This window comes from Ambystoma mexicanum, chromosome 2p (genome assembly GCF_040938575.1).
Source record: "Ambystoma mexicanum isolate Mex_15411 chromosome 2p, UKY_AmexF1_1, whole genome shotgun sequence".
NCBI lineage: Eukaryota > Metazoa > Chordata > Amphibia > Caudata > Ambystomatidae > Ambystoma > Ambystoma mexicanum.
Genome location: NC_090923.1, coordinates 268915363 through 268931559, shown reverse-complemented (window position 1 = coordinate 268931559; position 16197 = coordinate 268915363).

The window sequence follows — 16197 nt, the reverse complement described above, 5'->3', positions numbered from 1 at the left end:
CGGTGGTATTGCAAGGTATCAGGGAGGATTTGGCTCGAGATCGCCTGGGGATGAGGAGGGCTTGTGTGATTGGTCAATGAGCCAGGGCCCTGGAGTCACATGCACCATGGACTGGGCATCCGAGTGTGGTAGGGGCTTTCTTACGCACGTTCTGGATGCTGGCGAGTGTTTTAATTTTGTGTTCTTTGGTTATGGAATTTTAAAACAACTCCAGTGATATCATCCTCCTCTGTGTGTCACACAGCAGTGGCACAGGGGTGTCTTTTCAGACTCCCCAAAGGTTTAAATACCTTCCCTGGGACTGACTACTGAATCCCAGGGCAAGTAAAGTTAAACTGACTTTACTAGTCTCTTTAAATTTACTGACCCAACACACCCTATCTTAGTATAAAGTGCAGTGGGGGTGCTTAGCTTCCCCTGAGTCTAAGCACTCATGTAACAGTAAAATGTTATCTTTTCCTATTTTAAATTTTACATTTTTTGCAACCGCTAACAACGGTAGCTCAAAATCAGGGTTAGCCATGTTTTTCAATATGGCACCTCAGACTTATCTGTAAAAACAGACTCCAGTCATCTTTTTTTGCCATTAGTATTAGAAAAAGTCCTTCTTGTGTGTAACTCGGCGCGCCAAACCAGGTTTGGTCCCTTTGTTCCTGCCCTTTGGTGGGCTTCTGTGCTGAAGTCCTCCTCTGGTGCCAGAGTGTCTGGGGTGGACAGGATGTGAGGGAGGTGCACGAAACTCTCTGTGCTTAGTCTCCTAAGAGACCTAAATGCACTTTGGTGTGATTGGCTGGCTGACTGTCCAGCAAGGACAGCCACCCTGCTGGGTGATTGACAGCCAGGCTCAATGAATGGGGGAAACTGTTTAAAAGCGGGTCTCTGGGACTTGGAAAGCAGAGTCGACCTCTGGAACGAAAGAACCTAAAACGAGCTGAAGGAAGAAGACTGCTGCAACACCTGGACGACTGGTGAAGCCGTGATGCAGGTCTGAATTGCCTGAAACTCCAATTGCCAGAGAAGGCCTTCAAGGTTAACTTCTTCCCTTGAGTTTGGTGGGAACAACCAACTCGTAAGCCACCTGGACACCGTCCTATTCTGGTCGAATTTTCTTCAGAGTGCTGTTGTAAACCGGATAGCCAGACAAAAGGAAACCAGGGGGACTTTAAGGCACTCAAAACTTAAACCAACGTCTTGGTACAGCTTTTGGCCACTTCCCTGGGCAGTGCAGGAACCTCCCGATGTCCTCCTTCCTGTCCCCATGATCGAAGCACAGGAACAGCGAGACCTGCTCGAACTGCCAGGAACAACTGCCTCAGCTACAGCTTTCTTCATTTAAAAAGGTACTGTGCAAATGCGGTCAGGAAATCTTTTGGCCATCGAGAAAGTGTCTGAAACTTTCCTCAACTACAAAGGCTTGTCCTTCCCTAAACATTTGTCAAACATTTCGCCTAGCCAAATCCTTTAGAAATCTGTGGCAAAGACTTAACCGTTACTTACCAGAACTGTGCTATCCTATACACACGACTCTGAACCATTGACTTTGCCCCAGGCCTGTTGAGAAGAATTACTGGTTGTATTTAACTGAAACCCTTTGCCCTGACTATGAATGTATTTGGGCTGTCTATTCTTATAACTTTGTCTTTTCCTCCCTTTTCTAAGTATCTGAAGGGCCATTTTGCTCCCACTTTATTTTTGAACTAAACTTATTCAGTTACTTACCGGTTGGATTTTTGTGGTGAATTAGTGTGTGATATTGAGCTGCTTAAGCTAGTGTAATGTTTTGTGAATGATTGAGAAAAAAATCTATATTCTTTTACAAAGAAACCTTGAGTAAGTGTTTACTTGAATCACTGTATCGGTTGATCCTTTGTGTAACTTGTTCTACTGCTCACTTAAACTCTTGAGATAGGTCTTGCTGCTCAGCCATCGCTACCACTTTTACTGTGTAGTACAGGCTTGCACCAAAGGTAAAATTGTGCTTACACTTGTAGTCCTAATTGCCTGTAGTGTTCCCAAAGGGTACTGTAGGTGATTCTGCCTAACAGACGTTGTAATGTGTAACACATCCACAATACTGTGACTGACACCTATGACACTGCCCTTGCAGGTGACTCTGTATACCCCAATATACCATTGCTGATGACACCAGTGTGGAATACACAGACACCACAGGAGGTGGCCTTCAATGGGGCAAATGTCCAGACCAGGCTATGCATTGAGCAGATCTTTGGCCTGTTGAAGGCTCATTTATGGTGTCTACACCATTCTGCAGGGATCCTATGTACAGGCCAGAGAAGGAAGGACACATATGTCTTGCTTGTGCCATCCTGCACAACATTTTTATTAGGTGGAATGTTCCCCTGCCGACTGATGAGGACATGCCATTCCCAGAACAGTAGGACTCACTACCTGCCGGTGCTGTTCTGCCACCCACTGAGCGGGAAGAGTGTAGGGTTGGATGTCTGGTTTGGTTTGAACTGAATGACATTTCTTTTGATGATAATTGCAATGCACGTGCTACAAACCTCTGTTTCTTGTCGCATTATTGATTAAACTCTTGCAAACAATAGGAAATGTACTAGCATTGCTTTCAGTGAACACCTATTTAATGTGCAAATAAAAACAGCTGATCTAGACTGCCGTGTGCAGTGGCCATGTTGTCAGAGCTCATTTTCCGGCATTCTGAATGTGGCTTTCAGCGTCTGGATGAAAAAGAAGGGAAGCAAGGTGGGGAGAGAAAGAAAGGCTCACCAGCAAGGTGAGACCTTTATACCCTGCTGGTCGCCAGCTCTGATGCATGCTGTAATGAAGTAGTGGAGGGCAGCCACTCGCAGCAGTCCTCCTCCTCCTTCTGCGCAGGAAACAACCAGCTGATCTCGAGTGCTGCGCGCGGCAGCCATGTTGTCAGAGGTCACTCGCTGGCATTCTGAATGCGACTGTCGGCGTCCAGATGAAAAAGAAGGGCAGCAAGGTGGGAGGAGAAAGAAGTATTACTTTCCCAAGTATGGTACCTGAAAATGGGAGATTTGAGTGGATTGAGTTTTTAAAGATGGCTGCTGCCATGCTTCAAGTTCATCAGTGATGTTATTTCCACCGGTGGTAATACCGCTGGGTGTGCCATTGGTAATGGTAATATTGTTGAGTTTTGGCAGTATTACCACCTGATGTCTGTTGTTTGTGGTAATACTTCCGGACAGTATTAACATTTCTGCAGAGGGGATGCGCACATGCACACTAGGTCATAATACAGCAGTAATTCTGCCGGTCATCAATGGTATATTACTGACGTGTTTCTGCCAAACTCAGAATGGACCCCTTTCTCTTGACTGGGATGAGTTGGAGCGTTCCAGTAATTATTCTCATTCTTTATAAATATTTTCAGTACTTGGTCTTAACTGGGACAGGTAGTAATTATTTTCACTCTCTTTGGTCCCCTGTACTCTCTGTTACCTGTATTCTGTAGGTATAACGTCACTGAGTTCCTCAATGGTCTGTGGCTTTCTTCTTCTTGCGTCAGAATGGCTTCTTGCCTTTCCCGGAGCATCACAGACTGCTTCTCTGCTCCTCTGACGGACACTATGGTTTGCGACCATTCTGCAATTGTGGCACCGGTGTTGTTCATGAATCTACAGGACCGCCGAATCTTGTTAGCAGTCACACCACCACGTTTTCTCCTTTCTGACTCAGGACACTCTTCAGTATGTCCTCTCTCTTGTTCAGCGTTCTGCACCATTTCCTTTCCCTGGGCATCCAGAGCTCTTCCAATGGGACTCGGGAATTGAAGCTCCCAGTCTCTCTACACCGCTTAGTGTTATGATATTCGCAGGGGGAATCCCTGGTTCCTCATCAAAGTCCTTTTTCATCACATTTTCCTTATGTTTCCTTTCATAGACATTAAGAAGGTATTTGGTTGACAGTAACACATCTTGGCTTGTTCTTCATGTCTTCCTTCATATGATGTTATTGAAGATGGAGTGCTGGTACTGTGGTGAGGGAGTTTCTTGCAGGAATCCGAGTCATTGTCCCCAGTGGGGGAGTATCTCCGGTGAGGTTGCACTTGCCTCTAACCCTAGGAAGGGTATTGCATAGCGATGTCACCTGCCTAGCCTCCCAGAGAAAGACTCCCTCCTCGGGAGAAGTGAGAGAATACTGCAATTTGTCACATGTGTTACCTAACTTAAAAATCTCTACTGCACCCTCCAGCAAAAGAAGGTGAGTGTGAATCTCCCACAAGCCGCCCTGAGCAAATCCCACTATATACTAACTCCTCCTCCCAAGTTACACCAAATGGCACATGTGTCATTTGCTGAGTTCAACAGATGGATGCTGACTGGTATGCCAAATGTCTTTTCCAATCTCTCCTGCTCCATGTTAGCAAAATCAGTTTAGTGTAGGGGTGTACCAAATAGTAAATTTACTATTAGGCTGAATACCAAATAGTTGGGAAAAGTATTCGGCTGAAACCGAATAGTGAGCTAATAGTGGTTTACTACTAGAAATGTGTCAATATATGCATAACAAGCCAAAACTGTTGGCTTTGCCAATGCTTGTTTTAACAGGACTTCAGTGAAGGACATGCATAGTGCTTATAAATATATCATAGCTGTAACTAAGCTTTACAAGGGAAGTTTTTTTTATTGGTTGCTTTCATTGCCTAATAAGAAATTTGGTAGAGTACTGGAGCTGTGTGGGAGTTTTCTGTCGAAAGCTGCAGGCTTTATTATAATCAACAGAAATTGCCAAATAAAATCAACAGGCGCGTTTAGGCACCACATGGTCCAGTGTGGAGGGAACAACCAATTGCAGATTTCTAAAGAGGGACTGCGAGATGTTTGGAGAGAGTGCTGTGTATTTTAAATTGAAGAACCACAAACGAAAGTTAAGAAATATTAACATTTCCCACAGACGGGGCATGTTTGTGTGTTTGTACTGTGAGAAACATATGCAGCATGACAGCCTGATAGCATGTTTGGCAGGGTGGTGTACATACATCCGGCTAATCTGCTGACACTCATTTCCACTGAAAATGCACATGTCACGGTTTGGGGAAATTGATTTTATAGGGACTTATTTGCAATGGAAAGTAGTTTCTTGCAAATGCAGCTGGATTTTCCTTTTGGACAATGGTGTAGTTTTGGTCTTTAACAAGCACTTGTTTGCCTCAGGGAGGGGTCTTATTTCATTACATGTTGTCAAGGAAGAGGGCACAATATACAATGTGACTTTAGGGCACTGTGTCCAGTCGATGACTCCTCCCTGCTGACCTGGCTGCCTGGAATCTATTTATACAATTCTATTCTTTGAGTCTGAACAGCTGATGAATCCAGGGTCTTTCTGAGGAATGCGAGACCTGTTATCAGAACTACCAGGCTCCAGGGCTAAAGACCCTTTCCCAGCCAGCCCCCACCCTCCATAGCCTCAATCTCCATATGAAACCGGCCAGTGACAGAGCGGATGGCCCAACAATGCCTCGGCCCAGGACCGGCTGCCTGGTCTAGCAATGGGTGGATTGGTTGTGGCCATTTACATGCAAATCCCGAGCAGGGTCGAGTCGAGGCAGCAGCTTTGAAATACTCAATTTGTTTGGGACTGTCTGTGATGTATGACTCTTTTATCAGCCTGGAGATTTATGGTGCTGTGTTTCACGGCCATTAGCAGTAAATTATGTTCAGACTGGACACTTTTAATTCCATTAACTAGAGGGGCATGATGCTGCAGAAGAAGCCTCGCTGGAATTTCCAGACGTTTTACCCATCCTTGAGCTCTGAAAACAATGGCAACCTTGCCAGTAGGGAGTGAGAATTACAGCCACTACTCAAAGCGGGGATCACACTGCTCTGTTTACCTACACAATGCTATAATTATCACAAATTCATTATTCAGCTCTGCCCAGCAGAAGCACTTTGCAATTTCAATCCAGGCACAAAAAAAGACACTGGCATTTAATTGACGAATAATGTCATGCTTATTTTCGGAGTACTGGGATAACCATGAACATTGCCAGAGCTCTTATGTTGTCTACGTACTGGTGACTGTGTAGTCTGCAAGTCAGGGAAGATGACCATTGCAAGCGTTCTGTGTGTGTATCAGTACTGGGAGAATAATGCATGGTGCTGGAGTTGGCACCCAGTGACAGGGTTCCCTTTCTAGCCTTCCTCTGTCTGAGTGACCCAGCTCCCCTCCATGTTCAGCAGTGCCACCACTATGGGCATTTGGTAATTGGTCATGACAATATAATGGGCTCGTGCTGACATGGTGCAGTGTGGAATGATATAGCGGCCGGCCCCTAGCTTTAGGGTGCTGAGGCCATTTCTCGTTTTCGGTCGGTTTGATTTTTCTGATGAGTTTCCCCATGTTTCCGCTGTGCCCTACATTCTGCATGAGCGTGATGCCTTTTTCCGCGTTCCCACGGATTTGCGCCACGAAGCCCTGTTAGGGAGAATTGTCTGTTTAGGCTGAATTTCCTAACCTAGTGAGTCCCCCAGCAGCTTTGCTGGATTTCTGGAGTTTGGTTTTTTCCTTCCTGCCAAGAGTGAGACTCTTTTTCTCCCACTCTTGGACATGTACGTGTGTGTAATTCCTTTGAGATGTCAGTGGGCCTCATTAGGACCCAGGCGGTAAGGGGTTTACGGTGGCGTAAACAGCGCAGACCCTTACCGCCTGATTCCGAGGTCCCTTAGCGCCATGGAGGTTTTAACACCTGCTTTTAGCTCCATAGGGTCTCATATGTTTTTCTATGTGTGTTACACCGCACCCTACGTGCCGTAACACTGGGGCGTCCTAGCGGACCCCCACCATAGACTCCATACCCGGGGACTGACTACTGTCTCCCCGGGCATGTAAAGTCACCATTGGCTTTACTAGACCTAAATTTACTAACAGGACTAGTACAAACCATCTTATTGTGGAAGTACTAGTAGGGGTAATTCGATTACTCCTAGACCTGTTACTCGAGGGGGCACTGTCCCGTCCCCCCTCGTCGAGTTTTGGCTGGTGGCAGTGGAAACTACTTGTTATGTTCGACCCCGAGCATAACCCTATGGGATTCGTCCCATTGTTGGAGATTGATACTTTTTCTCGTTAACCTCCAACGTACCACCGGTCTACTTATCCTAAATAAGTTTATCGGATGGTATTTTCTGCCAGAACTCGGTTTTTTAAAATGGCGTCTGTGTTCGTCTCTGTGACTCCTAAACCAAAGGTTGAGCCCTTTGTTCCACTTTTGGCGGGCCTCTGTACAGAGACCCTCCAAAGTGGTGCCATTCTGTCTGGGTTACCTCAGGGGTGTGGGAGGGGGTTTAGGCACCCTGGACCGAGTTGCCTTGCCAACTCAGGTCGCACTCTGGAGTGATTGGCCCAAGTGGTGAGCGTTCCCGCTCACCACTTAGCATGTGTTGATTGACAGCTAGGCTGAATGAATGGGGGTTTTCTGCATAAAAGCAGGGCTTTTGGGACTGGATCTTCAGAAGTCGCCACAGGACCTAAGAATCCGACGAGAGTAACACTTAGCCGACCTGCACGACGACACCTCCAGTGGAGCCCTGCGGAACCGACTCACCACTTCCCGACGACAGAGGAGATCTCCCTGCCGGAGAGTCTCTTCCCCTGGCTGGTGGGAACAACCAGCCCCCTTTGCTTTTTATTCGCCTCAGGACGCAGTGGTCGAATTGCCCGTGCAGAGCACCCCAGCAACCGGATAGCCACTACCCCTGTACCGCGACCAAAAGGTGGTGCCTTGTGACGGAGCACTCCGCGGCTGGTCTCTTCCCTGGTGGTGCACCGGACTTCCTTTTTCTTCGACGATGAGAACCTCTCCACTCTTGGCAAAGACCCGACGTGCATCCACCACCAGGAACATCTGCCCCCGCCGGAGCTGCTCCCCACAATAAGGTACCGTGTCCGCCTGGCTTCCCTTTCGATCGGATTGAGCGAGGTGTCTTAATCCTCTCCTTTCCGTTGGGTCGCCTCCAAGCTTTTCTCATTCATAGTTCTGAACTGGTTCAACCTGCCGATAACAATTTGCTACAAAGACTTGAATGCATCTCCTCTAGAGACTTTTTGGGACATCGCGCCTTGCCTCTCTCCGAGTGGGCCTGGCCTCTGAACTTTATGATCTATTGTGATTCTTGCCTTCCTGCCTTGCATTTTATCCGCGAAGGATTGAACTGTGTTGATTTCATGACCTGCCTATCTTTTTCTCTCCCGTCCTAACTAATGTTCGAGTGTCATCTAGGTTGAGGTATACACCTCTGGCTGAAAATAAGTGGTACCGGTAGAACCTAGAGTTGTCGATATATTGCTAGGGGGATTGATCGTTTTCTACTTCGTAGAGTAACTGTGTTTGATTTGTTTGCCGTGATTTGCCTTAGTGTTTTTCATAGATGTTCTGTTATAAATAAATGCCTTAATATCTTTACACTAAGCCTTGTTGCGTGTTTGCTTGTCTTGCTGTGAAGAATTGCCCTATTTTGTATACTCCACATACTGCTCAACTTTTATTGAGCAAAGTCTGACTGCTCAGCCACAGCTACCAAGTGAATCTGTGTGGTACAGACTGCTACCAAGTGGGTTCACCGCCAAACGCCTGTAGTGCTAAATCTTTTGCAGTGGTCCCAGAGGGAACTGCACAGGTTTCCGCCTAACACTGGTGGCAGGGTGGGATTTGTATCGAGTATACAGTTTAGAGTGCTTTTCGACACTGTAGGATAACTAAACCACAAAACTTTGCACAAAAAGCAACTTTCAAAAACATGTCTACGATGGAAACTTACAGTCAAAAGTCTTTGTCAGGTGAAAATACTGAGAGTTTGCGAGCTCTCTGTAGGCAAGAGAATCTTTCTGTAAGAGGCAAGAAGTTAGAACTAATCGAGAGATTGCTGGCGAACCACAGTCTGGGTACTGGTTCAGAGGAACCAATCTCTCCAGCGACTGTAGATAACAGTGATGGTGTTGATCTGAATCGTAATTCTGATGATAGCGATGAAGAGGCTGATGAGGACGGCGAGGCTAACGAAACTGTCTCACCTGCTCCTCTACCCGCCTTACCAGCTGTGCCTACGGGGCCCATACCAGGTCCCACAAGTAACCCTGCTTATTTTGAACTTGAAAAAATGAAGCTCGAACTAGAATACAAACGGTTCTTGGCTCAATCTGATGATGAATGCCCAGGCTGAGCAGAAGCAAGCTGAGTTAAGACTCATGGAAATAGAACTTAATCACGAGTTAGAGATGAAAAAGTTGTCTATGGAAAATGCTTCTCTCTCCTCTGGTTCCTCTAGGAGCTCCAGTCCCAAAAGACCCCGGATGCCGAAGGAATTAGTGGGTATGTATGAACCGAGATTGGAGTTGTTGGATTGGTTGAAACTGTTTGAATACAATCATGGGCTCCAGGACATCACCGGGAAAGCTTTGCTTCCCTGGTTGTTCTCTAGTCTCCCTCCTGTTGCGACTGATGTGGTAATGGAGTTGGGGGAGGCGGATAAGACGGATTACGAAAGTGTGAAACTAGCTTTAATAGCTAGATTCGGGAAGACCCCTTCCCAGTATCTTAAGAGGTTTAGAACCCTCAAAAAGCATGATGGTACCCCTTGGGCTACCTGGGTGAGTGAAGGGTTGAAAAACTTAGAGGGATGGATTAAGGGTTACAAAGTGAACACTTATAAAGGTATGAGGAATCTTTTTATGTTGGAGTCTATTTATGATGCCTGTTCTCCTGAGCTCAGACAGCACTTGGCTGATTCAAAGGAATTGGATTCCAGGGAGCTAGCTAAGGCTGCTGACTTGTGGGTTTCCAACAGGGCTACTCATAAGGATTCTGGGGCAACTCAGAAAAAGGATGAGGGAAAACAGCCTAAAAAAGACTCAAAAGAGAATTCTAATAGCTCACATTCCAAAGAGGGCCCCAAACAAAACCAGAAGAGTAAGCCACCGGGAAAACCACAGCAGAATAGTATGCCTTCTGGTGCCAAACCGGAAGGAGGGCAGAACAAGCCACCATTCCAGAAAGCATTTGGTAAATGCTTTGTTTGTGGCTCGACTGACCACGTGAAAGGAGATCCCAGATGTAAGGGTAAACCTTCAGGGGTCCAGCTTGTCTCCTTAGCCTTCGCTCCAGAGGAGGAAGTCCAAATGGCAAGTGGAAACTTTCTACTGCTAGCTGACGAACCCATTGGAGTCTCAGCCAGCGTTTCTTTAGTATCTCTGGGGTTGTGGGAACAACAGAATTTAGATGTCTATAATTCTATCCCCGATAATACTAAAGAGTATTATAAGGACAGTGTCCAGGTGAATGGTCAGGAGACGCCTGCCATTAGGGACACTGGGGCCAGCATAACTGTGGTGGATAAATCGTTTTTTCAGGCTGAGGATGTTGCTAAGGCACCCAAACGCCTCACCAAGTTAGCTGGAGGGCCTGTGCAGATGCTTCCCCAATTACCAGTTCTCATCCAGTGTAACGACATGACTGTGAAGATACCTGTCAGCATACAGAGTGAGGTACCAGGACGCGTACTGTTGGGTAACGATTTAAAAACTCTCGGAGTTGTATCGCATACTCCCAGACCTCCTAGTAAACGGTTACAGGAGCTAACCAGACCTGCAAGAGAGAGGACCATGCGCGGAACTCTCCAGGAGATGATGAAGAAAGATATCACTCCTGCTCCACTGGAATTGTCGGCCGCTGTCTCCAATAGATCAGAAGCGAAAAGGAAACCTAAGACTTCTATCCCGAAACCAGCAGCCAGCATTCCAGTGCAGCCAACACAGACTTCCCCGAGGTTGTCCAAAGTTACACCCGTAACTCCACCTCCAGCCGAGGCTGAAAGGGAGGTACAACCCTGTGTGGTAGAATTAGACTCTGGGGAAGAGCTAATGGAAGGCCAGGAACTCATTGGAGATCTGGATCCTGTTGACCATCCTGAGCTGCAGTCTTTACTGGCAGAAAGTGGACCCAGCAGGGAAGACTTCAGTAAGAGACAGAGAGAATGTCCAACTCTAGAAGGTCTTCGCCACCAGGCAGAAGCTCAGGCTGAAGGGCAAGAGCCTGGGAAACACAGGTTGCACTGGGAAGATGGCCTCTTCTACAGTGAACCGACCGAGTCTGCACCTGGAGACTACAAACGACTTGTAGTACCCCAAGAGAACAGACCACAGTTCTTGCAGTTAGCCCACGAGATTCCTTTGGCTGGTCATTTTAGTTTCAAGAAGGAAAGGCTCTCTCTCTACTTCTATTGGCCAAAGATGGGGGCCGAAGTAGAAAAACACTGCAGGAGCTGCCACACCTGCCAGACCTCTGGTAAGGTTGGTTCCAAGAATGTGACAACTTTAGTGCCTCTCCCAGCCGTGGGAGTCCCATTTGAGAGAGTAGGGATTGACATCGTTGGTCCCCTTGATCCTCCTACCTCCTCAGGCAACAGGTTTATAATTGTTGTAGTAGACCATGCTACTAGGTATCCTGAGGCAATTTCTATGAGGACTGTTACAGCTCCGGCTGTGGCTAAGGCCCTCCTTGGTATTTTTACTAGGGTCGGGTTTCCGAAGGAAGTAATCTCTGACAGGGGATTGAACTTAATGTCCCACTACATGAAAGCCATGTGGAAAACCTGCAGAGTTACTTACAAGTTCTCAACGGCTTACCACCCCCAAACCAATGGGTTGGTGGAACGGTTCAACCGAACCATGAAGAGCATGATAGGTGCTTTAGAGGAACCCCTTAAGTGTAAGTGGGACCTTCTACTGCCCTGCCTTCTCTTTGCTTATAGAGAAGTCCCTCAGGAGGGAGTAGGTTACTCTCCCTTCGAACTACTCTATGGTCATCCAGTCAGAGGTCCATTGGCCCTGATTAAGGAGGGGTTGGAGAGTGATCCTTCCCCCAAGCCAGTCAGAGTGACTGACTACGTGATAGGTCTCCGGAGGAGAATGTCGCACATGATGACGGAAGCAAGCGATAACTTGAAAGCTGGACAAGCATTGGTCAAGCACTGGCACGATCAAAAGGCTAACATGGTTGAGTTCGCTCAAGACCAGCTCGTTCTCGTTATGATCCCAACAAGGCAGAGGGCCTTGCAAGATAAGTGGATGGGACCCTTCCGAGTAGTGGGTAAACTCGGAGAGGTTAACTATCTGGTGGACTTGGGCAATCCCAAGGAGGCTCCGACAGTCTTTCACACCAACCGACTTAAAGCGTATGTCTCACGACCTGATGTAGGAGCGTTGCTTCTAGCATCATCCGAGGAAGAAGAAGCGAGTGAAGCTCTTCCGGATCTCCTCAGAGGCTTGTCTTTAGACGAAAAAATTGAAGGAGTAAATCTCTCCTCCAATCTGACACCCGAGCAACAAGAAGAGTGCAAATCGATGTTGAATGAGTTTGCCCCTCTGTTCTCGCTTTCGCCAGGCTTGACCCCTTGGGGCCAGCACGACATACTCACTGGTGACTGTCTGCCGGTCAAGAGCAGAGGATACAGAATGTCAGAGAACGTACGAACCCACATCAAAGGTGAGGTCAGCAAGATGCTCGATCTCGGGGTAATAGAGCCCTCTACTAGTCCATGGTCTAGCCCCGTTGTGTTAGTACCAAAGGCCGGATCTAAAGAACTTAGATTCTGCGTGGATTATAGAGCTCTTAATGCAGTCACCAAGACTGATGCCCACCCTTTGCCAAGAGCAGATGAGTTGGTGGATAAACTTGGCGCCGCCAAGTTCCTCAGCACATTTGACTTGACGTCAGGCTATTGGCAAATAGCCCTGACAAACTATGCCAAGGAGAAAACTGCATTTTCTACCCCCGTTGGCTTATACCAGTTTAAGGTAATGCCATTCGGATTGAAAAATGCACCTGCTACGTTTCAACGGATGGTAAACCAGGTTCTGAATGGGATGGAGGACTTCTGCATGGCATACTTGGATGACATCGCAGTGTTCAGCAATTCCTGGGAAGAACATGTAACCCACCTGAGAGATGTTTTGCAGGCTCTTGGACGAGCCAATCTGACCATAAAGGCGAGTAAATGCCAAATTGGACAGAGTAAGGTAGTCTATCTTGGGCATGAGGTAGGCGGTGGAGAAATAAGGCCTTTGCTCAGTAAGATTGAAGCTGTGCAAAATTGGACAACACCGACTACTCAAACCCAGGTGAGAGCCTTCCTAGGCCTCACCAGGTATTACAAGAATTTCATAGAGAACTATGGGACCATAGCTTCTCCACTGAATGTCATCTCCTCGCCCAAATTCCCTAAAAAGGTTAAATGGAACGAGGAGTGCAATCAGGCTTTTGAAAACCTGAAAAAGGCTCTTTGCCAAGCCCCAGTACTCAGAGCTCCTGATTACCACCAACACTTCATTGTGCAGGCAGATGCTTCTAATGTAGGAATAGGTGCCGTACTCAGTCAACTGGATGGGAAAGGTAGGGAGCACCCCGTTTGCTTCATCAGCCGCAAGCTGAAGGATCCTGAAACAAGGTGGGCAACAATCGAAAGAGAGTGCTTTGCTATCGTGTGGGCTCTGAAGAAGTTTAGGCCGTACTTGTATGGTTCTACTTTTGTCATTCAGACTGACCACCAGCCCTTGAGATGGTTAATGCAAATGAAAGGGGAAAACCCGAAACTATTGATATGGTCGATCTGCCTGCAAGCGTTCGATTTCACCATTGAGCACAGGTCAGGGTGTCACCACCAAAATGCTGACGGTCTCTCTAGGATGTATGTCATCGACTAAAGGTATGAGATTCATCCAGGAGTGGATTAAATCCTCCTGTCCCTTAGTCTGGGGGGGGCGAGTGTTAGGGAGAAGTATGTGTTTAGGCTGAATTTCCTAACCTAGTGAGTCCCCCAGCAGCTTTGCTGGATTTCTGGAGTTTGTTTTTTCCATCCTACCAAGAGTGAGACTCTTTTTCTCCCACTCTTGGACATGTATGTGTGTGTAATTCCTTTGAATGCCAATGTGTTCTATGGGCTATGGGGTCTTTTACTCCATAGGGTCTCATATGTTTTTCAATGTGTGTTACACCGCACCCTTCGTGCCGTAACACTGGGGCGTCCTAGCGGACCTCCACCATAGACTCCATACCCGGGGACTGACTACTGTCTCCCCGGGCATGTAAAGTCACCATTGGCTTTACTAGACCTAAATTTACTAACAGAACTAGTACAAACCATCTTATTGTGGACGTACTAGTAGGGGTAATTCGATTACTCCTAGGTCTGTTATTCGAGGGGGCACTGTCCCATCCCCCCTCGTCAGGGTGCGCGATTGGTGGAAATCCACGTGGGATCTGCTAGCCCTGCCAGGGCAACGCCCGTGTACCATATGTCACAGATGCGCTTACGCGCTAAGGGGCTTCGGTCCAATGAAATCGCATATGCGTGCTGACGTGCATACGCGCTAAGGGCCTTTCCTCGAATTACACGCAGACGTGCAGGATTTTCACGTGCAAAATCACTCCGTATCAAGCTGGCCACGCGTAAGCACACGGAAGACCACGCTCCTGCCCACAAGGCCGAATTACTGCCCCCCAGAGCCCCGAGCACACTCCCACCTGCCATCTGCTGCTGCCTGCTGCCCACGTGCCCTGCCATTTGCTGCCTGCACATCAGCCAGGGGTGCTGTTGCTGTGACCACCCCTGCTGGAACCGAAGACTCCCAACTCCACAGCCCAGCCCCAGGACCCAGTTGCCCACCCACTCCTGCCTCTGGGGTTGTCATGTCGTGCACTGCAACATCTGGCACCACTGACAACACCCGGCCAGAGAGGCAGAGGGGCACCAGCTTCAGTGCCAGGGAAGTTGGTGTCCTGGTGGAGCAAGTCCTGGGGCAGTATGATGCCCTCTACGGAAGTGTGCGCACCGACAAGGAAGGACGGACTCGGATCTGGACAGACATCGTGACTGCCATCAACGCGGAGGGGGTGGCAGTCCGCGACTTCCAACATGTCAAGAAGCGCTGGGAGGACTTCAGGTCCAGGACCCTGAACAAGGCCCGGCGCCTCTTGAAGGCAGCGGATGCTAAGGGGCGCCGGGGCCACTTGTCGGAAGATCAGATGAGGGTCCTGGAACGCATATCCCCAGCGCTCCACGTCGAGGTCCTTGAGAGGCAGACCCATCTGGAGTCGAGCGGTAAGTGTACATGCATCATGATTGTAAGCTGTGCGTGTGGTGATGTGCCAGTAGTGTGCCGGTTGAACATATGTTTGTATGAGGCCGAGTATGGGTGGGGGTGTACAGGGCTGTGCGGCTAACACATGCGAGGGCTGTCATGTGTGAGACATGGATGGTGCTTGTGTGTGTAGGCTTGCATGCCAAATGCAGTTGCGTGGGCACACATGTTTGGATGAATGTGTATGTAAGTGGGCATGGTCGTGATGTCACGCATGTATGTTGTTTTCAGCTGCATGTATCAGCACTGTGTACATGTGCATGTGTGTGTATTTGACAAGGGTGCAACAGTGATGCAACATGGATGCATGTGACAGCGGGATGTGGAAGCCTGATTGGCAGATGTGACATGGATGCCCATCGGAACACTGCGACAGTTGGTTGAGGTGTACACATGCATGCAAGTGTGGTGGTGTGCGTGCATGTGTAGTGCACTCCCTGTGTTGCATGTGATGTCTGGCTCACCTTTGCCTGCTCATGCTGTTGAATGTGTATGGATGGTGCTGGCAGTTGCGATGTGGCTGTGGTATGGCTCATGTGTGCAAGTTGAAATGACATGTGTGTTGCCGATTGTGATCCCATGTCTGAGGTTTGCCAATACCACTCATGTGCAACTGTCATGTGTGTTTGTGTCAATTGTACAGTGCCCTGATGCCTGTGTTTCATTTCTCCCTGTCTTCAGCGTCAACTGATGAAGAGGGCGGAGAAGGTGCTGTGGAGGACAGCGGCGGGGATCGCACCGCCAGCCGGAGACGCAAGGCCCGGCTCCCCTCCCAGGTTGTGATCTCGTCGGGGAGTGAGGAGTCCGGTGCCACGTCCCAGGCCGCAGCTGCCGGGGGGAGGTCCAAGAGGCGGAGGTCGGAGTTGGACTCATCGGCAGCAGAAGGGGCAGCTGGGACCCCACAGGGCCCAACGGGGGAAGATGGCACGGAGTCATCCAGGTTGGTGGGGGGTTTGGTGGAGGAGGAGGCCATGCAAGCAACAGAGGCGGGGTCTGGAGGTGGGGATTCCACTGGTGCTAGTGGTGCAGTGCAGGACCAGGGACAGGAGG